At 41.8% G+C, this 24,340-nt stretch overlaps 1 pseudogene; it reads right to left on the reverse strand.

Moving 5' to 3' along the window:
* Positions 1 to 10,254: 10,254 nt before the first annotated feature.
* The window catches only part of LOC136543361 (uncharacterized), a 48,296-nt pseudogene continuing 34,210 nt past the window's right edge, over positions 10,255 to 24,340 (reverse strand).

The raw sequence follows: 24,340 nt of genomic DNA on the forward strand, positions 1-24,340 counted from the left end.
CTTGTGGATTTGGAGTCTTTGCCAGAAGATCGGAGTCGACTTTCCGCTGTCTATAGTCTGAGGTTATTTTCCTTTTACTAAATACGTTATGTAATAAGTATTGTCTCTTGATATTACCCTTATTTGTGGCTATATGTGAGAGTTGACTTCCTAGGCTCACATATAGTGTGTTTCTGGTTTTGTCTTTAAAACCGGGTGCTACAAAGATAGAATAGTAAGTATACATAAGCAACATTATATTCTAGTGGAGCGATGGTCCTTAGAAGAAGCAAGCAGTTAGTTAAGAAAAGAGGAGATGGCTTGCTACCTTAGATCATAGCCGGGACTTGTGAAAAGGTGAGAACTGAGCACATCGGGGCACCACATAATCACGACAAGGGATCTACAAGCGAAAGTAGCCGAGGAAAGAATCAAGAACATGTGCTAGACTGGTAGAGGCATTCTATCGAGCAATTAGGGGGTAGGCAGAGTGCTCACCCTAGAGGAATCTGTAGCGTACCAAGGAATCACTAGAATAACAACTCTGGAGGTTGAGTGTAGGGTCGAGATGGCAGACTAGAGGAGGGGTGAATAGTCCTTTCTAAATTTAATCGCACCGGCTAACCAAAATAAATACGGAATTAATACTATCGGTCTAGCCAAGATTACACCCCTCTATCTAAGTTCACAAGCACTTTAGAGAAGATCCTAATCAAGCAACAAAGGTGCCAGGCTAGCTAGAGCTCACCTAATCAATTTTAGAGCAAGGTCGCACAAACCTACACACTAGTACTTTGGCAACCGAGGGAGCTCCTACACAATCTAGTAAGCAAAAGCACAAAGCCACCTAAGCTCACTAGCAATGCTCAATAACAAGGCTACACAAGCCAAATTAGAGAGCTCAAATTACTTAGATACACAAACTAAGCAATGTGACTAATAAGGTTACTCAAACCAAATTAGTCACACAAGGGAGCTACTTCTATGCTACACAAGCAAGAAGGTAATTAGCAAGCTACACAAGCTAACTAATTACAAGAGCAATTACACAAGCATAATGTATATGATAGTAAATACAAGCTTGTGTAAAGGGGATGCAAACTAACAGGATGAACAAGGTTGACACGGTGATTTTTATCCCGAGGTTCACTTGGTTGCCACCAAGCTAGTCCCCGTTAAGACAAGCTCCAAGGTTGCCGCCGGTCCTCTTGCTAGTGGTGACCCGCAAGTCACACTCTCCCACGTGGAGTGTTTACCACAAGCTCTAGCACTTGACTCGGCTGGACCACTTGCCGCCCTTCATGTCTCGCTCTACTAGAGTTGCTCTTCGTAGCTCCCGTGGGGTGAGCACAACCCCCCTCACAAATCACTTCTCTAGAGCACCACACAATCTTCTTTACGTGCTTTGATGGAGACCACCACCAAGCCATCTAGGAAATGGCAACCTCTAAGAGTAACAAGCACCACCGACTTGCAACTCGATCACCTAGTGCCACTTGATGCAATCTCACAATGCAATTGCACTACAATCACTCACTCGCAATCAGATGCAATCACTATGTGCACATGTGAGTTAGAGGCTCTCCTAGCACTCCCCAAGCATGGACACTAAGTCCCAAGGGTGCTAAGCATGTGCTAAGGCCGTCTAGACACTCCTTTTATAACCTCAAGGTGTAGCACCTGGTTTTAAGGACAAAACCAGATACACATCATATGTGAGCCCAGAAAGTCAAATCACACATATGGCTACAAATAAGGGGTAATATCAAAAGACAATGCTTAATATATAATGTACTTAGTTTAAAAGATATAACCTTAGACACCAAACAATGGAAAGACAACTCTGATCTTTATGCGAAGACTCCAATCCACAGGGACAACTGACTAGTTGATCACAAGCCTAACTGCTTTAGAATCTAGCAATATGGTACCTGTCGACGAAATATGGTCGGCAGTCCACCGAGGGGGGTGCCCGTGGTGCTAGATTATCGGTAGGATGCGTGTAATCAGGAACCAGATGGTGACACAAGGCGCAGAGACAGTGATTTAGACAGGTTCGGGCCGTCTGATCGACGTAATACCCTACGTCCTGTGTCTTTGGTGTATTGTATTGAGATGTATATAGATTAACCTATCCTCTAGGGGACCCTTGTCTCTCCTTATATACTCTGAAGAGACAAGGTTACAAGTAAAGTATCCAATTTGGTACTATTACAATATCTAGTACAACTTGTAATCTTGCTATGCACGCCTTGATCTTACGGGTCGGGCCACTTCGGATGGTGCGGCCCATGTACCATCTTGTGGTACCCGGGGGTATATCCCCCATAGCTAGTCCCCGAGCGCCATGTATTCTGATGCGACACGCCATTTTAACCTTCTCCGAACAGTGAGGCTTGAGTTCTTGACATCTCCGACCACCGTTGTCGCCGGAGAAAGAGGTTGTCTAAAGAATGTATGGTGCTCTTAAGAAGAAAAAGATTTCCGTCCTAGGAAGTGTGCCCACTTGTATTTCTAAAAAGAAATGTAAGTGCATCTTGAAGCGTAGCGTCCTTGATCGTCAGAGGCGTAGAGGTCGAAAAACAAGCACATTCACCGCAAGGTGAAGTGTGCCCACTTAGTCCCCGAGCCTGGTAGTAGGTGACATAGGCATGTGGTGCCAGGGTCTAAAAAGAATTCCCAGTTAAGTTAAGAATCCAATCATCGTACAGGCGATACGAGATGCACCGGCAGGTGCATCGTACCGATGTAGTCCCCGAGCTTGCTGGAAGGCGAGGTATGAGCCTTGTAGCAAGGTCTAAATGAGAAAGAATATCCCAACTGTATGCGAGTCGCCAGTCGCATGTAGTTGAGACGCAAAGTCCCTGAGCACAGGTCGAGGAGCGATCGACGAAGTCCCCGAGCCGTGGTCGGAGAGTGATCGAGGCAGTCCCCGAGCACAGGTTGAGGAGCGAGCGATGAAGTCCCCGAGCCATGGTTGGAGAGTGCTCAGGGCAGTTCCCAAGCGTAGGTCGAGAAGCGAGCGACGAAGTCCCCGAGCTGTGGTCAGAGAGTGATCGAGGCAGTCCCCGAGCATAGGTCGAGGAGCGAGCGACGAAGTCCCTGAGCCATGGTCGGAGAGTGCTCGGGGCAGTCCCCGAGCGTAGGTCAAGAAGCGAGCAACGAAGTCCCCGAGCATAGCTCGAAATTCCTGCAATATAAATATGTAGAATGGTAGTACATGATGTACAAAATAATAAATTATGGAGAAAAAAATCAGCGGTGAAGACATAGCGTATGAGGCTCAGCAGTCATTTGTAAGTGAGCATGATGTGATAAAGCAGTTGGTGCTTTGTAAACATCAGTGTTAATGTGAAGTTTGTGTTTATACTTAATATAAACTGCCTGACCAGTTAGTATGTAGCTGAGTCTCCAGCCCTAGCTAGCCCGTGAACCATAACGCGGGGCGCGGAGCCCGTGCACGTGTAGGAAGAACAAAGCGTAGCTAAGGAGCCGCTGCCGACCACCCATAACGCAGAGGGCAGACGCTCGTGCACGTGTAGGGAGAAGCCGGAGACATGGCCGTCTCTATAGGCATCGAGCGTCAACATGACTGGTCGAGGATTTGCATTAAGTATAGCTGTATGTTATATTTAAGATGGTATACATGGACAAACGTTATTTGAAGAATAATCATGACGAGGACGTTGTGGAGAAATGTCGTAATGAAAATTGTGTTAAATATAAATATTAGAAGTGTACTTATCTTTGATAGAAATCTGGTCGGTGGCAATGAAGTTGTTCGGTCCTCGAGCTTTCCAACATGTCGTCATGATGGTGGTCATGGTTGTCGTAGCGCCATTCTTCGCGGCGATCATCATTGCGACGTGGTCTGGTGGTCGATGTGGTCGGAGCTCGGTGGAGCCACTCGGGACGTGGTCGACATGGTCCGTGGTCGACGTGGTCGGAGCTCGGTGGAACCGCTCGGGACGTGGTCAACGTGGTCCGTGGTCGACGCGGTCGGAGCTCGGCGGTTCGACATGGTCTGTGGTCAATGTGAGCTTGGACGGCTTGCTAACGGCTCGTGCGGCTCGCTTGATGGCACGGCATGGCTCGCTTGATGGCTCGGCGTGGCTTGGATGGCTTGTTCATGGTTCGATGCGGCTCGCTTAGCAGTTCGTGGCTCGCTCTGTAGCTCGACGCAGCTTTTCGATGGCTCAGATGACTCCATGTATTTGGACTCCGACGTATTGCATTATATACGTTGCATTGTATGGACGCCGCCGAGTATCAAGTATGGGACATGGGACACTGTTGGTGCACGCCTAGTGCCCCCCGTATGCATGCAAATCTGCATGTCTTGAATTGTTTGCTGGTCGGCGTGATTCCTCATGTGCTTGGTCATCATGTCAGAGAATAAAAGGAACCGATTAGATTCAATCTGAGTAACTAATAATCATGATGATAGCACCGCATGGGTAAATAAAAAACAAAATAGAATCTTCCTATATGTGCTGTGACGCATGCAACGATGCGCTCCCTCTCATGAATCCGATGCATGTATGCGCTCCTGCGAGTCCTGGGTGAAGTCCCGACACAAGCTGGACGGTTGCCGTCGTGAAGCATGGGTTGCCGCCATAGTAGATTGATTCCATCGCCGAGTGATATCAAGCCTGTCAAGCTTCTGAAGCACGTCACTGTAGGAAGTCAGGTTGCCACGAGCGGCGTCGATCTTTAGATCCCATCTGGTTCGCCGTAGATCAGCGCGCACGATCCCCTAAAGGGGTCCCCTACCTGGCGCGCCACTGTCGATGAAATATGGTCGGCAGTCCACCGAGGGGGGTGCCCGTGGTGGTAGATTATCGGTAGGATGCGTGTAATCAGGAACCAGATGGTGACACAAGGCGCAGAGACAGCGATTTAGACAGGTTCGGGCCGTCTAATCGATGTAATACCCTACGTCCTGTGTCTTTGGTGTATTGTATTGAGATGTATATAGATTAACCTATCCTCTAGGGGACCCTTGTCTCTCCTTATATACTCTGAAGAGACAAGGTTACAAGTAAAGTATCCAATTTGGTACTATTACAATATCTAGTACAACTTGTAATCTTGCTATGCACGCCTTGATCTTACGGGTCGGGCCACTTCGGATGGTGCGGCCCATGTACCATCTTGTGGTACCCGGGGGTATATCCCCCACAGTACCCATCTGGGATTTTTCTAAAGTATAGAAAAGTAAAGCAAGCGTAAGTACATATCGTACTTAGCAATATAACATGGGGTTCATGAGGCTCAAAAGGTTGACACTGGCTTACAATGGTTAGCTTTTATATTGAGTCATAATTTTAGCAATTGAGTAGCAACAAGTTTAGTTTAAGCCCAAATAACCACATGATCATGTAAACAAGAATAATGTATATCAATAATTATTAGTGTCCTTCTATTCCATAAGGAGTCTAGGCCACTTGTGTCCATGAGCATGACTGATATATCAATTTTACACTCTGTAGAGGTTGTACACTTTCACCATGAGCCGTGATTTACTCTTTTGCCCAAGGCGGCCAACCTCTTGACCCACTTCCAAGGAAAGGTCAGTAGGGTTCACTGTGAAGCCTTTTGAAAGTCCCTCTAACAAGTTAGTAGCCGCTAGGTTTTAGCAGCTAGGCGAATGGAGCCCCTCTAATAGAGTGGTACATTCCACGCATGCTATACACACCCTGAGAGACAAGAAGCCATTCTGCAACCTAGGCCTAGCCTTTTCCGCCTTAAGGTAACCACTAACAAGCTAGAAAAACTCAGTTTACTTAGCTAAAGCCAAAGTCGGAGCCATATCTCTCATGGTTGTACTGTAAGTCCTAGATGATCACTTACAGATAAGTCCTTAGGGAGAGGAACTAGCGCACCATTAAAACCCAATGCTCTAGCCCTCTTAAGCCAAGTTGCTAAAAACATGTTTTAATGTTTGTTGCATATACCATTAGTCAAGTTATAGATCATGGTTATTTAATTCGAGCACTAGCATAATACTACCCAATGCAAATAACCTGGGGTGTCAAGGTATGAGGTACAAAAACTAGGATCATCCTTAATGGCAATAAGGAAGACACATATAATATGATTATTATGACATTAAAGTGAATAGGTAACAAGGAAGATCCCATGCTATACTTGCCTCAAAGCTTAGATCCTTCTTTAGTCCAATCCAAACCTTCAAAGAATTACTTCTTGTTCACCACGTAAAGCTCACCAACTGGACAAGATCATAAAGCACCACACAAGCATCCAAACAGACATGCATAACATACAAATATGACTAAATTAGAATAGTACACCAATCAATAAAAAGGTTTGAAAACTAATCTATGCATTGCTATGAACACGTAGATGTGAAAAGCACTCTAATCGGAGCTACGGTGAACAAGAAACTCTACCATAAGATTTACTTCTTAAGTGAAAAAGAAAGTTTTGAGCTTCATTTACCTTAACTATATAAAAGCATGTATAAGATATTTCAGAGAAATATCTAAATTGAATTAAGCCAAATTATATTTGATTTGGAAAACCAAGATAGACCTAATCTCATTTTACTTATAAAGGTGGAGGCCAAATTAAGTCGCATTTAATTGGAAACTAATTGCTTATAAATGGATCAGATTAATATTTAATTTGAAAGTACAAAACATGATAAACAGTGTTACTATCATGTAGATTACGTCATTGTGAATCTAATGCAACTTGAATGGGTTAAAACGAAGTTAAAACACAGAAGTTATGGCCTAAAGAAGGTAGTGGTAAAACTGTAAATAAGTGGATCTTATTTTTGAATTAAAACAAATCCAAAATCAGATTTTAAAATAGGCCATGGATAGAGAGTTCAAAACTAGAAAAGTAGAGGGGCTCTTTAGCAAAATTGCCTAACAAAGGGGTATGGTGCGATATGGGCGGTTAGATCTAAATTGAACAGCTCAGATTAGAAGCTGGGGAGGGAGAGAGAGAGAGAGACTGTCGGCCAAAACAGTGCTGGCGCGGCGGTTGGCCATGGCCGGCGGCGAGGGACCTCGTTGGTGCACACGGTTAAGGCCCTAGAAGTCACTATTCATCTCAGAATAGGCATGGGAAGAAAGGGGGGATGAAGGCGATCTTGATGGTGGGATTGGGGTGGGCCGCGATGGCACAGAGGCGATGCGGGGCTCAACTTGGTAGCTCGGGGAGTCCGACGAAGCACCGGCGAGCACGTGTGCAATGCAGAGAGCGAGCAAGAGAGAGAGGTATCGTGGTACCATCCACTTGCTTACCAACTAGTGTTGGTATAAATTAATGCACACAGAATAATCCACAAGCGCACAGATATTATACCGTTGTAGCACTTCACCGAGAGTAAGCTAGTTTTATATCGAACCCAAAGGAATAGGGGTGATAATAACCAATTCTAACTTAACCCAACTTCACAATCAAGGCTATATAATAGGAGCGTAGAGGAGACTGCTAAGGTCTTCTAGTTCTAACTTTGGTAAGCTTTGTCTTATATTGTTCAATTCTAGGGATATTACTAGAGAAAACACAAGCAGAGTATGTTTCCTATAGTAACAAAGTCCTGCTAGGCCTACTAATGGGAGGTGGACTATAGAGGATTTAACAAGGCTATAAGAGTCACCCTCGTGAGCTACCACCAATCTAGAAAATAGGGTACATCCATGAGTAACCGAGTCTAAGCACCACACTTACACTATGAATACTACTTTAACCTAGGAGCTACAAGGATTAAAGTACTCAAAAGAGAGTCGCAAACCTAAAGAATAATCTGAACAAGATGCTTACTTGAATTAGAAGTTGATCACCAGAGAAATCTCATAAGCAAGCTTAAGAAGAACTTGATTCTGCCAGGGTACAAGCTATAGAGAGATCACCGATAGGCCGGGACTCCTCCAAAACTCTTCCCTCTCACTCTATCTCTCTATCTCTAATACAAGACTAGATCCTATTGAGGACTAATCTTCTCTTGATTGCTAGCCCTGATCTTGGTGGACATATGAATTAGGGTTTCTGACTTCTCAGATCTTAGGATCAAATGAGGGATCTTCCCTAGGGTACAAGTAGGTATATATAGGCCAGAGCATCAATCCTCAGCCCTTAGATCAAACCAACTTGAAATAACGGCTGAGATGCATCCTAGAAGGCAGTGGAGAATCAACGTAGCAATGTGGCTGATAGGTGGGCCCACTAGGGGTCGGGCAGCCTGGCAGTGGGCCTAGGAGGCCCCACATGTCAAAGACATGTGGTCTCCTAGTGGAGAGCCTCCTGGAGTCTTTTGGAACCTTCCCATGTTGGTTACGCAGCAAAATTCTATGATTTCCTTTGAACAATAGGTCCTCCTTGGTGGTTTTTCTGATTACATATTGCTGGAAACACAGATTCACCAAAACTTGTAGAATTTGTTAGTTTAAACCCCTAAGTCTACATTGGTGATCCGTTTTAGCCATTTATGCAAGGTATTTTGACGGTTTGTGATGAGTGTTAACTACCGTCAACAAACTCCCCCACACTTAGACTTTTACTCGTCCTCGATAAAAGGATGGATTACTCAGGACATAACCTTGAGATAAGACATCAACATAAAACCATTCCTAGTCATTCATGCACTGCAGGATTTCAAAGTGTCTACCATGAAACTTTAGGCGATTGAAGAATGGAACAGATTGAAACAGATCATCATCTTCCTTCAGTCAAGTCAAGTCAATTGGAGAAACATTTTAAGATTTTTTAAAAGAAAACATAGCTCACCTTCTCCTTTTGTGGTACTCTCAAATCACTCTATATACATGGTATTTTTGGATCCTCACCAAGGCATTAATGAATTTGCCTTCTTTTTTCCTACTTCTAAAAGCTTATATGGAGGTTAGGTAGGGATGAATGTGAAAACATACTCGCATTGCATATATTGTAAAGTCAAAACAAGGATCTAAGGAGAAAAATGCCATACTCTTAGATCATGATGTGCATGTGTGTGGAATATATATATGGTGGCTAACCTAATTCGACTATGCTCCATGAAACCTGTCTCTCTTGTTTTTTGAAACTTTGAAAACTTTTTGTAAGAAAACATGGGCTATCTTATTCATTTTTTTCAGGCGGGCATCTGAGTACCCATTGTTTTAGATATTTCAGACACTTGTCCATTTTTTCCCAATACTTTTTCTTTTCATGAATAACTTTTTCATAGCCCATGCCTCTCTTCTGTAATTGAAACTTTTCAAGAGAGACATTTACAAGAACTTGGAGCATTTATCCTAACAATCATATTTTTGTGTCTATTCCTAATGTAGGAGTAGAACATTTTTGGGTGGATAGAAAACATGTTGTTGCATATTCTTAGTGTAGGAGCAGTAGATATATGTGGAGTGTACGTGATCTTGATCTTGAGAGCATGGTAAGTTTCTCAACAAGGGTCACAAGGTTTGACCAAACTCAACACCATGACAAGTAGTATATGTAGAAGGTTTCCCTAGTCTATATATCATGTATGGCTCTAGTAGGACATTACTTACCACAAACGAGAGGTGTAGCTATTCATTTTACTTTTTGAAATAAAATTCTCCAATAACAAGACATCAAGAATCAAGTTATCATTATTCTACTATATCTCATTCCACAACAACTTAAGTAACATGGGGTCCCTAATAATAAGTTCCCAATAGTGGCATGACTTCCAGGAAAAGTATTATATGAGTCTATCCTTAAGTCATGACTAAAATAACCTTTCCTTACGTTTTAAGTTGTTTTATCAAGTGATTTTCAATTCGGTTCGAAACGGAAAGCAAAACATGTGAAAATAGAGTGTATGGGTCGCAAACCTGACTGTGGACAAAGCGCGAGGTGAGGCGGTGCAGTGCTAGGCCAGGCGGCCCATAGAGGAGGCTAGGTGGCCCACTCTAGGGTCTGCTCGAGGCCCACTTTGTTGTACATAGTTCTTGACTCTTTACTTTTCTGAATTTCATGATTTTTGTGATTAAATTACATCTTGTTGTTACGATGTGTCTCCCCCACACTTGTTTCCTTGTATAACTTTATGCACAACATGTGGAGATAAATACATATCCAAAATAAATAGGGAACAAATAATAATGACTCCATTAATTTCAATAAGGCACTTTTTACACAAGCACAAACTAAGCACAAACTTTTATTTGGCTAACACAAACTTTCGACTGGTCTAACATCTGAGCTAAGCAACAAACCTAAACACATGATATCACACATTTTAAACTAACACTCATGCCTTATCAAAATGACTACCTAATTCTCCTTCCTTGATTTGACAACAAAGTGATTTAAATCATTTAGGTCTTCTTTTAAGCTCTTGTGACGAACACGTTCTTCGTCAAGCCTTTGCTCTAGGGTATAAACTACATCAGAGAGGTCTTCAATCTTCTTCTCTAGAAGGGCAATGGTCATCCTTGGACTCTCAGGTGGTGATAGTGCCTTCCTCTTCCTCTCCTTCGGGGGAACAACCTTGATCTGATCCGGCAGAGCCTGGATTCCATTAATGATTGTACAAGGGGTTACCGTTCGGTACTTCGCACAAGTAATATCTCCAATTTTGTTGGTCTTTAGTCCAGTCAGCACCTCATGATCCTTTGGCGGAAAATGGTTAATCTCCTTCATCACCTTGAAAAGCTTCTAGGCATCTAGCTTTGGCTCTTGTTGGAGAGGCTTTCCTTCAAGACGTAGCAGCGGCAGCGATGGAGCGATTAGTGGATGGCGAATGGCTTGGGCATAGTAGGATTGATTTGAGCAAATTGGGGTAATTTCTAGAGGAACAACGGTCAGCGCTAGTGCATCGGGCTTCTTGCTAAGATCAGGTCCATAGGGGATGATCTCTCTACCGGCATTGGAACTAAAGAGGATGAGAGCATTGTTGTTGTTGGAGGAGAAAGCTTTGATGGGATGGCAATGGAGATAGGCAGGGGCTCATTTATATAGGGGTTCAACTTGCAGCAGGGGTCAAGATCTATCCATATGAGGTCTCATAATGAGAAAAAACAGAATGCATCGAAAAACTATGGGATTGCGAAGAGGAAGGATCTAGAAGACACGAGAGAGTTGACGGGACACGAGAGGCGCTGATAGTGGGCTAGACGGCCTCTAGGTGGGGCCAGATGGCTCCACATGTCAGGGTCTTGGGGTGATTTTTCTTGCGGTGGTTTTTAACTTCTATCTAATCCTGAAAAGTATATTTTTGTGTTACAAAACGTTACGGAGGATGACAGTGGTGTAAATCTATGGTAAGATCAGAAAATCTACCTCATCCAAATCCTTAGGTGGTTTTTAGGTTCTAGAAAGATCTTGAGATGGTGTCCATTTACCTTGAATAACATACCTTCATTATTTTGAAGTGTTACCGCTCCATGAGACGAAGTGCTTATCACCTTGAATGGTCCTTCCCATTTGCTTTGAAGTTTTCCGTGCCCGAATAATTTAACCCTCGAATTAGAAAGTAATACCTTAATTCCTAGGGCAAACTCCTTATTCTTGATCCTCTTATCATGCCATCTCTTGGTTCTCTCCTTATATATCTTGGCGTTATGATATGCTTTTTCACGCCATTCATCCAACTCAGAGAGTTGCATCTTCCATTTAGTTCCTACGGCTTTAAAGTCCATTTTCCATTGCTTGATGGCCCAATGAGCTTTGAATTCTATCTCAACAGGTAGATGGCAAGTCTTCCCGTAGACCAATTGATATGGTGACATCCCCAATGGTGTTTTATAGGCCGTTCTATAGACCCATATTTCATCGGGTAGTCTATCCTTCCATGTAGTTCCCATCTCGTTGACTGTCTTTTGTAGAATGTTCTTGATTTGTTTATTTGATGTTTCTGCTTGGCCACTTGTGTGAGGGTGATATGGAGTAGCAATATTGTGATGGATCCCATGCTTCATCAAATAGTGGTGGATGTTCTTGTCCATGAAGTGTGTTCCTCCATCACTAATCACCATCCTTGGAACTTCAAATCTTGAAAATATTATTTCTTCAAACATCTTCTTGGAGTTCTTTGCATCAGTAGCTTTATATGGCATGGCTTCAACCCACTTGGAGACATAGTCCACTGCCACCAAGATGTACTCATAGCCTTTTGACTTTGGAAATGGTCCCATGTAGTCAATTCCCCAGACATCGAAGAGCTTGATCTGAAGGTTGGTGGTGAGTGGCATGGCATCTCTTGAATTGATATTCCCGTGCCTCTGACACACTCCACATCTCCGAATAAAATCCTTCATGTCTTCATACATGGTTGGCCAAAAGAACCCACTCTACCAAATCTTCGAATGAGTGTGGAATACGCCATAATGTCCTCCATATGGTGATGAGTGCCATCGTTCGATAATCTTGGTGCCTTCCTCTGCTGGTACAAATTTTCTGAGCAAACTGTCAGAACATACTCTGAAGAGGTATGACTCATCTCATATGTGGAGACGACTTTCATAGATGAGCTTCCTTTTGTTTTCCCCTAGTGGTACAAAACCTGCAACCATAAAATTTACAATATTTATGTACCAGGGGTCGGATTTTGATACTTTGAAGAGCATGTCGTCTCGCAGTGAATCATTGATGGGTAGTCCCTCTGAATCCTCAAACTGCACTCTAGACAAGTGATCGGCAATTGAATTTTCTACTCCCTTTTTATCTTTTATTTCTAAATCAAATTCTTGGAGTAGCAAAATCCATCTTATTAATCTGGGTTTAGCATCTTTCTTAGTGAGCAAGTATTTTAAAGCAGCATGATTAGTATAAACAATCACCTTAGCTCCTGCTAAGTAAGATCTAAACTTATCAATAGCAAAAACAACAGCTAGGAGTTCTTTTTTAGTTGTTGCATAATTAAGTTGAGGTCCTATCAAAGTTTTGCTAGCATAAGCAATTGCATGATGCTTTTTATCTTTGGTTTGTCCCAAAACTGCCCCCACAGCATAATTACTAGCATCACACGTGATTTCAAAAGGTAGCGACCAATCAGGGGGTTGAATGATTGGTGTAGAGATAAGTGCTTTCTTAAGAATATTAAAAGATTTCAAGCACGCATCATCAAATTCAAAGGGAACATCCTTAGCCAAAAGATTTGTAAGTGGTCTAGCAATATGTGAAAAATCTTTTATAAAGCGGTGGTAAAAACCAATATGACCAAGAAAACTACGGATCCCTTTGATATTTATGGGAGGAGGTAACTGTTCAATTATTTCAATTTTTACTCTATCTACTCAATCCCTCATTCGGACACCAAGTGTCCAAGCACTATGCCTTCTCTAACCATGAAATGCCATTTTCCTAATTAAGGACTAAGTGCTTTTCTTCACATATTTGCAAAACCTTGTCTAAATTTTGAAGACAATCATCAAAAGTTTTTCCATAAACAGAAAAGTCATCCATGAAAACTTCCATGATTTCTTCAATCATATCAGAAAATATAGACATCATGCATCTTTGAAAAGAAGCTGGAGCATTACATAGCCCAAAAGACATTCTACGGTAAGCATAAGTTCCATATGGACATGTAAAAGTGGTTTTGCTTTGGTCATCTAGATGGATCAGTATCTGGTGATAACCTGAATACCCATCAAGGAAATAGAAAAAAGAGTGATTCGCAAGTCGCTCTAACATTTTATCATTGAAGGGCAATGGAAAGTGATCCTTTTTTATTGCCTTGTTAAGTTTTCAGCAATCTATACACATCCACCATCCAGTGACAGTTCTTTGGGGATTAATTCATTTTTTTTTATTTTGAACTATAGTCATGCCTCCCTTTTTAGGCACAACTTGAACAGGGCTTACCCACTCACTATGTGGCATAGGATAGATGATCCTGGCGTGCAAGAGTTTCAAAACCTCTTTCTTAACAACCTCACTCATCGCATTATTAAGCCTATGTGGGGGCTCCCTAGAAGGTAAAGAGTTTAGATCTGTAGGGATGCGATGGGTGCAAAGAGCAGGGCTAATTCCCTTAAGGTCTTGGAGTGAGTAGCCAAAAGCAGAATGATGCTTTTCTAAGATAGTTAGCAAGCGGAGGGATTCTTCCTGAGAGAGTTTATCACTTATGATCATAGGAGAATCTTGATCATTATTGAGAAAAATATATCTAAGACCAGAAGGCAGGGGTTTAAGTTCAATGGAGGGCTTAGGAGGTTCCAACAATTAATCTAGAGGTTCAGGGTCTATAGGGTTTTCATCTTCCTCCTCGATGAAGAACTAGGCATCATCTTTAAGGTTGGGTTCGATTAAGTCATCAAGAGATGCAGCCTTAATCTCTTCCATTGGGTCTTCCTTAGGAATTGGCTCACTCTCAGCATTTAGAGAATGAGTAATGGGTATAGAAAGCTTAAAGTTTTTCCCAAGTCTTATATTGAACTTCCCTGTTTGTCCTTCTTGGATAAGTCTTTCAATTGGTTATCCTATTAATAGGTCAAACTCTATAATATCAAAGATATAGAAGCTCAAATGAACTTTGGTTCCTTTTACCTGGATAGGAAGGACATAAAGTATCCCCAAAGTTGGGAGAATGTGTCCTGAAAGACCTTTCAATAACTTTGTTGTTGAGGTTAATGGCATGTGTTATAATAAATTATGAGCAAAAGATGCAGACATGATGTTAACACCCACAACTAGATTGTAAAGAGCATCGAAAGGAGCTTTATTAATTTAGCAATGAATGGAAATAGAAGGTGAATCTAAGCGAATCACATCAGAGGAAAGCTCTGACTCTTCTAGCCATTCATTACTTATAATAGACACTAGCTCTTTCGTAGTCTTTTTAAGGAAAGCTTCCTTAGAAGGGTCTAAAGGTTCTTCATGAAATGATAATTTCCTAGACTTTTGGGGTCTCCTCATAGTATGGTAATTTGAGGTATTTCCATATTCATAAAAAAGTTCATCCTCGAATTCAAGCATAAAATCCAAAATTGCAGTTTCCTCCTTTTCCGGTGGTTCAGGATTTGGGATAGCAGAGGTTGGTGATGGGTTTTGTAAGGATTCGGGTTCAGCTATCTAGGATTTCTCCTCTTATGGCTTGTCTTCTACTTCTTTAGGGGTGTCCTCTAAGATTTTAGTAAGAATGCTTCTCCCCGTATTGGTGGAGACATGCAAGAACGAGCCTCCTAAGGCCGTATTAAGATGTCTCGAGGTTTTCCTATTAAGACCCATATAAAAGTGTTCAAGAAGAATAGGGTCTTGAATCACAAGGTTAGGGCTAGTTTTAATGAGAGTATTAAAACATTCCCATGCCATGCCTAGAGATTCTTTTTTTCTTTTGTCTAAAAGATAGAACCTCTAAACGAAGTTTGACTACCCTGGAGATGGGAAAGAATTGCCAGCAAAAACTAGAGCATATGGCTTCCCAATCTCCTTGTCTACTCTTAATGGTGAGATTGTACCAATGTTTAACTTTTCCTATTAAAAAATGGGAAAGAGCTTCCATCGTAAGGTTTCATCTGACATGCCCGCAATGTGTAGGCATGCACAGGTCTGCTCAAACTCATTTAAGTGAGTGTTTACACCAAAATTTGGGAAGAAGAATTGTATGAACTCGAAAGCCCCCAAGATAGTGTCATCGAGGAATCGATTGCATAAAGGTCGGTATTAGCTGATTCAAATGTAGTACTGGAATCGGCTCTCCATAGATAGCGCCAGCAAATAACGATAAAAGCTACGGTTGGCGTAAAAAAACATGTTGGACTGTACAAAAAGGGAAAGACCAAGGTCCAAGTTATCTTAAATTAGGAATGTTTTCTCTTATGCCAAACATTGTAATGAGTCATGCTTAAGTAGGATTCATGCGTAGGTTCCGGGTATAAATATTGGACCCTAGCTATTGTAAAGGACACAATCAATCAAATACAAGTCATTTACTTTTTCAGCTCTGGCCACCCCTTAGGAGTAGGAGTAGAGTAGATCTCGGTGAGTTCTTTAGCGAGCAGGGCTGCATCGGTCTGGCCGAACTCTGGCTTGTCTGTTAGTACCGTCATGGCTTATACTTCTGTTTGTACGGCTGCATCGATCCGGTCGACCTCCACTACGACTCTAGTATAAGCTAGTTATCGACTCTTGTCTAGTTCAAGTATAGCTGCATCGATCCGGTCGACCTCCACTGCTCGAATTAGATTAAGGTCAAGTTATCGGCTCTATCTAAGGGTGGCGTCCTTCGGGTAGATTCATTAAGTTACCGATCTTGCTGATGTTTTCATTGTTATTAGTTTACAACAACATCAATCTGTCCGGTCGAGATCGAATTAGATCGGCCTTATATCCTTTTAGTCCATCGTTCGCTTTACTACAACATGATGTTTCTTACTCTGAGCGATGGAATATGCTTCATCGGCTATTTTTACTTCGATCTTGATTGTGCATAGTACAAGGTTATGGCATGAATAATCTTGAAGAGGTTTGTTGGCTAGTTGAATCTAGTTTATAGTTCACCATTATGGCTATAACAATCTGGTCGATCCCCACTGATGGCACTATAGATTGGAGGATGCTAGTTAGTAGATTTGTTCCTAGTTAGGAGTGACCTTAGCTATTTGCTATGCTGCATCGGCTAAATAGCCGATCGCCTATGCGTTAACGCCTATGGTGTGTGTCTATGATTTTGTTAAGCGTGAATAGATCTATGTACTTTAAGGGTTTGATTTGTTGTCTTTTTCATGGCTGCTTCGATCTAGTTGAACCCCATTGTTAGAGATAGCAGGTTGAGTCTGAGGAGTCCATAAGTTTGTTCATGTGAAATAGTTGATTGTTCACACACTGTAGTCCCTTTTCACCAGAATTGGCTATTTCACCCGATTCATTTGAGCCTTCACGTATAGTATGTCTTTCGAAAAGCCTATCGAAGTATGGATGGTTTTATGGATTCTTTGGTTTTAGTTTGTTACTATCATCATAGCTACCATCGATCCGGTCGAACCCCACTGTTGGTGGTAACAGATTAGATTCAGAGCGTTTGTAGGTCCATTTGTATTAGACAGTTTATTTGCTTGCATGCTATATCTTTTATCGTTAGATTCATCGGCTCAATGATTCATACTGGTAATATCCACCTAGCTGATGATCTCATTTACATATACATGTACTGTATCGCTACCCATGAGATTTATAGTTCGTAATAGCCAATTTCTATGCGAATCTGCTATTTAACCATTCTTCCCGTATGGCTGCTCCCGAAGTGGCACACTTGGAACTATCTGGGCATAGACCGGCATGTTCCACCTTAAATTACTGATAAACTTTCTCTCCTTGTCAATTGTAGGGTCAAATTGACTGGCACATCTCGAGAGGAGTACGCAGGATCGATCATCCCTGTGTTGAAGCCAGACGGATCTCCAGCTCCATCGAGCAGACCCTTCTGGCTTGCTCATGTGCCCAGCACATTTTTGTGCCGACACACATTCTGGCATGCCCGGTGGGACACCACAATTGTCATGGTGGCTTACAACAACAATGACATCCTTATGGTACCGTATGAAGATCTACCTGATGAAGATAAAGATGTCATCAGCAATGCTATAGAAGAATTTCAGAACAAGTGTTTGTTGTCCTACACCAAGACACGTGACAATACAATTGTTCAGAAATATCCACTACTGAGAGTTCTGTTGCATGGGCAGACAAATGTAGATGAAGCTGAAGACAAGCGTTTCTTCGTAAAAGCTGTAAACAAATCTGTTTATGATGCCATATCGAACCATAATGAAGTTTTCTTGAACACATTCCACAACACCATGAAATAGGTGTTTCATGGGTTTCTAGTTGATCAGGTTGGGCCGGCTTATTACAACATTCTACATCCATCAATTCAGGGGACTAATCAAGCCGGTACTAGCCATCAAGAAGCAGGACCAGCCAGTAATGATGATGTCCAGGTAGTTCAGAGTTCATCTGAGCAAGTTCAAGGTGCTACTACGAATCAGATATAGTATAATCTCGGATCATCAGTGCAGCATATACAACAGCCAGTGGGGCAAGGTCAGAACTAGATGATTGATTTTGGCACATCAGGCCACATACCATTGTCGGCTCAAAAAATAGCACCATCAATTCAAAGGATCCATAGAGATATAGATCCTAACATGTATAACCAGAGACTTCAAGCAACAAACTAGCAAAGGACCCAACAGATAGAGATTCCATAGGGATATCATTATGGCATAGATTACAACACCCTTCACATGATTCTAAATCTAAGGTATCAAGGTACATGGGATTTCAATCCATAGATGGGTCAGCAGGTGCGGAGGAATCCAAATTCAAATGCTGATGAGTTGTTGCTGAGAGTGACCGAGATGATGAAGAATCAGTTCGGTTTGAAGCCAAAAGGGTAGACCTTCTCATACAAATGCCCATAGCTAGAATGGTATGATTTGGTCGCTCTTCCTACAAATTACAGGCTTCCAGAATTTGCTAAGTTCATTGGCTAAAACATCATAAGCATAATAGAACATGTCAGTCGGTATCTTACACAGTTGGGCGAAGCATCCATTGAAGAAGCCCATCGAGTTCTCTTCTTCTCCTTGTCCCTATCAAGGCCAGCCTTCACTTGGTTTTCATCATTACCAGTTAACTCCGTTGCCAATTGGGCTGGCCTAGAGAAGAAGTTTCATACATATTTTTACACTGGGATAGGAGAAGAGAAGATTACCGATTTGACAACTATAAGGCAGAAAACTAATGAATCGGGCACCGAGTTTCTTCAGAGGTTTCGAGAGACTAGAAATTTGTGCTTCTCATTAAACTTGGCTGATGATCAGTAGCTGCTTTGGCCTTTGAAGGAATGTTGCCAACATGGAGAGAGAAGCTGCTGGGGCAAGAGTTTGATAACTTGGGTCAATTGGCTCAATGAGTGGCAGCGCTTAGTAGCCAATTCTAGAGTATGCATATAGATACCCTATTCTAGAAAAGTACCACAATGGCCGAAGCATATAATCCATATTCAGTCGATGACAACTATGAAGATGATGTAGAAGAAGAGGTTGCCATGGCTGAATGGAATTGGGGTAAAAAGACAGTAATGGTGCCAAATCCTTGGGGAAGAGGAGTCAAAGAGAGCTATGACTTTGATGTCATAAAATCGGACAAGCTCTTTGATTTCTTGCTTGAGAAGGGGTAGATCAAGTTGCTCGATAATCACGTTATGTTGCCTCCCGATCAGTTGAAGAATAAGAAGTTCTACAAGTTTTATAACGCTACATCTCATTCTACTAATGAGTGCAGAGTTTTCCGGCAGCATATATAGAGGGCTATTTAGCAAGGAAGGCTCAAATTCAATACGCCTCAGAAAATGAAAGTTGATGATAATCCTTTCCCAGGAGATCAAAACATGGTCAATGCTAGGCTGCTCAAAGGAAAGACTAAGGTCCTAACATCAACCAGATCAATAGAAACTGGAACGGTCAATCCCAAGATTCAAATATCTGCTGATGAATATAGAGAAATTAGAAGACATCACGACAAGCAAAAGAGCCAATATAAGGAGGGGGAAACGTTAAAGGATGGGATGATAAAGCCGCGTGTTACACCTCGAATTTTATTGAATAAATGGCAGCGACAGAAGGAAAATGATTATCAGCGTTGGTTAGAGGAGCAAGAATACCAACATCAATAGGAAAAGGAGAGGTATGAAAGAAAACAAGCTAAATCACATTGGAATTGTCTTTTCTTTAGACATTGCTAGAACAAAGGTTTGAAATTGCCTATCAGAAATAACTGTTTGAAATGCAGCGAGCAATATTGGGAGTTCAGGCAATCTCAAGCCAACCACCGGTCTATCCATACTCGAGATGAGTATCATCATGACAACATGGATCAGTGCTTAAAAAATAGAAGTGTTCATGATCGGCTTGGAAAGCGAGTTGTTGATCAAAATTGGGCTGATTATGAAGAAGAAAGTGATGAGGAAAAATATGTTTGGCAGGAAGGCCAATGGTGTCCAGGATGTCTGACAAGAAGCTAGAAAAGAAGAGTGCAATGCCTAAGGAATAGAGAACTGGAACAGGCTCAAGCATCTGGTAGACCTCAAGTGTGGCGTGCTAAGCAAACAGCCGATAAAAGGCAACCATCGGCTAATATTCAAATGGCTTTTCTGTCGCCGTCAGAATTCAGAGCTCTAGCGGATTAAGAAGTTTATTTAGATTTTGATGAATCGAAGTATGAATAAATAGTTGCCAAGTTGACAGTTATACAACATGCTATATTCGATAAACCAGTCAAGCATCGACACTTAAAGGCTTTATATGTAAGAGGTTTTGTTGATGGGAAGCCAATGAACAAGATATTAGTGGATGGAGGTGCTTCTGTCAATCTTATGCCTTACACCACTTTTCATAAACTTGGCAAGGGACCAAGAGATTTGATTAAGACTGACATGATGCTTAAGAATTTTGGGGGTAATGCGTCTAAGACCTGGGGGGTAATGAACGTCGAACTGACAATCAGGAGTAAGACTCTGCTCACCACGTTCTTCATCATCGATGGAAAAGGGTCATACAATTTACTCCTTGGTCATGATTGGATTCATGCAAACTGTTGTGTGCCATCAACCATGCATCAGTGTTTGATTCAATGGCATGGAGATGATATCGAGCTAGTTCACACTGATGAATCTATGAGTATCGTAACAGCTAATCTAGTATTTTGGGAGCTAGAAGACTTTGAGTGTTTTTCTGGCAAGTTATGGGAAGGAGGCTTCATTAAAATCAATAATGAAAGCCAACAGCCAATCCAAGTAGTCGGCTTTGAATTTTTTTTATTGGATAATCCAATAGATGGTATAGATGGCAGACTAGGACATGGCTTCACGTCGGTTGATGAATTAGAAGAGGTAGATATTGGTTCTGGAGATAGGCCTAGGCCAACGTATGTAAGTGCCAAGTTGGATCCTAAGTATAAGCAAGTGTTATTTGATTTATTAAAGGAATTTAAAGACTATTTTGCTTGGGAATACTATGAGATGTCTAGCCTAGTCTGATCGATTGTTGAACATCGATTGCCAATCAAACCTGGATATTGGACGTTTAAACAAGCTTTGAGGAGATTCAACCCAAACGTGCTTGATGATATAAAAAAAAGACTGAAAGGTTACTGGAAGTAAAGTTTATCCGACTGTGCCGATATGCAGAATGGATATCGAATGTTGTCCCTGTGTATAGGAAAAATGGAAAGTTAAGAGTTTACATAGATTTCAGAGATCTAAACAAGGCCACACTGATGGATGGTTATCCGATGTCAATAGCTGATATGTTGTTAGACGCAGCAGCCGGGCACAAGGTCATTAGCTTCATAGACGGCAATGCAGGATATAACCAAATTTTCATGGCTAAGGAAGACATAGCAAAGACCGCTTTCAGGTGCCCTAGCACAATCGGTTTATTTGAGTGGGTTGTGATGACCTTTGGTCTGAAGAATGCCGGTGCAACTTATCAGAGGGCAATGAATTATATTTTTCATAAGTTGATCGGTAGGATTGTTGAAATCTACATTAATGATGTGATGATAAAATCCTAGGGGTATAAGGAGCATCTAGCTGATTTGTGGGAGACTCTGGAATGCATAAGAAAATATGGTCTAAAGATGAATCCTAATAAGTGTGCCTTTGGAGTATTAGCTGGACAATTCTTAGGTTTCATGGTCCACGAGAGAGGAATCGAAGTTGGTCAAAAAAGCAAAAAAGCAATTGATGAGGCAGTGCCCTTGACTACTAAAACAGAGTTACAATCTTTGCTTGGTAAGATTAATTTTATAGAAGGTTCATTTCAAATTTGTCGGAAAGAGTTCTACCGTTTTCTCCCTTGTTGAAATTGAAAAATGATCAAGAATTTAAGTGGGGTGACGTATAACAAAAGGCGTTTGAGGAAATAAAAGAATATATAAAATGTCCACCTATGCTAGTCCCTCCTCAGCAAGGTAAGCCTTTTAAGTTTTACACATCGGTCGATAACCAGACAATTGGATTGGCCCTGATGCAAGAGTTCGAAGGACAGTGAGTTATTTTCTATCTCAGTAGGAGGCTTCTAAATCTAGAGACAAGATATCCTCCCATCGAGAAGCTATGCTTATGCTTATATTTCTCTTGCACTAAGTTATGACATTACTTATTGTTGGCTAAGTGTACAGTTGTCTCCAAGACTGATGTGATCAAGCACATGCTATCAATGCCAATATTGAATGGAAGAATGGGAAAGTGGATTCTTGCATAGTCAGAATTTGACTTGAGGTATGAATCGACTAAAGCGGTCAAAGGGCAAGTAATAGCCAATTTTTTCACCCAGCATCATAAGCCAATTGTTGGCTATGTGGAGCCGGTACCATGGACATTGTTCTTTGATGGGTCATCATGCAAACAAGGTGGTGACATTGGTATTGTTATTATTTCACCTCGGGGGGCAAGTTTCGAGTTTGCTCTTCCAACTGAACCAATGATTACCAACAACCAAGCGGAAAATGAGGCTATTCTTAAGGGGCTTCAACTTCTTCATGAAGTTAAGGCCGAAGCAATTGAAGTATTTGAAGATTTACAGTTAATTATTAATCAGTTGATCGGCCTATATGAGTGCAAAGAAGATACTCTGAGGGGATATTATGATGAGTGCCAAAGGTTGCTCAAGGAATTCCCTCATGTCTCTTTTCAACATAGTCCGAGAGCACAGAATCAAGAGGCTAATCGTTTAGCTCAAAGTGCGTCAGGTTATCGAGTGTTTCAAGAAGTCTTGAGTAGTGAAACCTCGAATAATGATTGGAGAGTTGAAATAGCCGATTACCTTAGGAATCCATCACAGAAAGTTATCAGAAAGCTAAGGTATAAATCGACTAAGTATGTTTTACTGGATGATCAGCTATATTACAAAATAGTCGATGGGGTGTTGCTCAAGTGCTTAAGTCAAGATGAAGCTAAGGTGTTGATGGGTGAAGTGCATGAAGGGATTGTGGAGCTCATCAATCGACTCATAAGATGAAATGGATTATTCGCAGAACTGGATATTTTTGGCCAACAATATTGGAATACTATTTTGAATATTATAAGGGGTGCCAGGTAATGGAGATGGGGATCCTGATCTTCTGTCAGGTGATGGTAACTATCGTTGTGGCGGAGAATGACACACCGATCCAGCTTCAGATCAAAAGATCGAACCCTGCAATTTTAGCACCACAGCTCCTCTAGTTATCAACCAAGTCATGGACCAAGTTGACCTCGCCAAGAAGGCTAATCCCTGCCTGTGCAACGAAGAACACAAGCAAGAACAAGAAAGAACGCAACCAAATTGCAGATGAATGATTATCCCACGAAGTTGGGTCTCATAAACCGATGAACGGCAAAACTGTTCTTGACAGAATAATCTAAGCAAAACCTGAACCCTAATGGAGGGGCGGCGGCTGTTTATGAAGACTCTAGGCTCATGCAAGACCCCTGGACGCACCCCTAATGGGCCCAAACTCAATACATGGTCCAATGGACCAAAAGACGGTATCGCAGCACCCTGGCAGATTCTAGATGCTGACTTGTTTTGATGATTTCCCATTTATTCCGAATAGCTTTTGATGTGAAACCACTTGGATTGGCTTCCTTATCAAATTAGTTTTCCATCCATATGTGGATCATTGAAAACAGAGTCCGGATGCGTCCTAGGTGACCAGTTTAAGGCAGACTGATCCTGGAGGCCGAGGCAGACTCGAATTCTTGTTGGACTGGGCCTCCGGCTTGTGTTGGACGTCCTTGCTGGTCATCACCACCTCCACCACTTCCTCTAAGTCCTTCATGACCCTCTCCAATGTTCCTAATCAAGATAACATCATTAGGTAGTAGTCTATTCTCAAAAGTATGAAAAGTATCGCTTAAGAACGAGCTCACCTCTAAATTGAGTTGTCGCTTTCGAGCCCGGGTTATTGGACCTTGCATGACGGTTGGAGGATCAATGGGTACCTCTGAAGAAGTGATGTCCTCATCATCCTCCCCCTCTTGAATTGGAGTCATCCTCGACTCAAGCTCATCTTCTTCTCCCAAATAAGGTTTCAAATCTGCAATGTTAAAGGTGGGACTAACCCCGAACTCGGGTGGCAATTCAAGTTTGTAGGCATTATCATTTATTTTCTCAATGATCTTATAAGGACCAGCTGCTCTTGGCATTAATTTAGACTTGCGCAGCTCAGGAAATCTATCTTTTCTCAAATGTAACCAAACCAAATCACCCAGTTCAAGTTTAATCTCTTTTCTACCTTTACTACCAGCAATTCTATACTTTTCATTCATTCTTTCAATATTTGCTTTAGTTGTTTCGTGCAACTTACGAATAAAATCAGCACGCTCTCTAGCATCACTATGTATTCTCTTAGTGGTAGGTAAAGGTAA

Source organism: Miscanthus floridulus, chromosome 3 (assembly GCF_019320115.1).
Source record: "Miscanthus floridulus cultivar M001 chromosome 3, ASM1932011v1, whole genome shotgun sequence".
Taxonomy (NCBI): domain Eukaryota; kingdom Viridiplantae; phylum Streptophyta; class Magnoliopsida; order Poales; family Poaceae; genus Miscanthus; species Miscanthus floridulus.